Source organism: Penaeus monodon, chromosome 34, assembly GCF_015228065.2.
Source record: "Penaeus monodon isolate SGIC_2016 chromosome 34, NSTDA_Pmon_1, whole genome shotgun sequence".
NCBI classification, from domain to species: Eukaryota; Metazoa; Arthropoda; class Malacostraca; order Decapoda; family Penaeidae; genus Penaeus; species Penaeus monodon.
In genome coordinates, this window is record NC_051419.1 from 20,318,227 (window position 1) to 20,318,596 (window position 370).

Sequence of the window (370 nt, forward strand, 5' to 3'; positions counted from 1 at the left end):
CACATTTGGTCCGCGGGCCGTGAGACCGCTGGTAGAAAGGTAAAGCTATTGAGGGTCGGACTTGGGATACGAACAGTACATAGCATGGCTACTGAAGATTGGATATAGGATAAGAACGGGAGGATATGAATGCACATGGCATATCTACGGAGATAACGGATACTTTTCTGTAAAGCCCAGGTTACACCTATACACCATTACTGGCACATTCCATTAGGTTAGGCGTTCAAAGGCTGCCTTAGAACATTTGCAATGGCGTTAAGACTGCATAGGATTATTTCAAGACATTTCTAAGAAGTTTATAGACAACAGATCATCTTTTTCTGAGGAAAAAACAGTATAATTTAGGCAAAAAAACTCACCCTTTAAA

At 41.1% G+C, this 370-nt stretch overlaps 1 protein-coding gene across 1 annotated transcript in view; it reads right to left on the bottom strand.

Moving 5' to 3' along the window:
• LOC119594636 (fatty acid hydroxylase domain-containing protein 2-like) overlaps positions 1–370 on the bottom strand; it is an 8,593-nt gene that overhangs the window by 6,747 nt on the left and 1,476 nt on the right. The gene's annotated exons all lie outside the window — the stretch shown is intronic.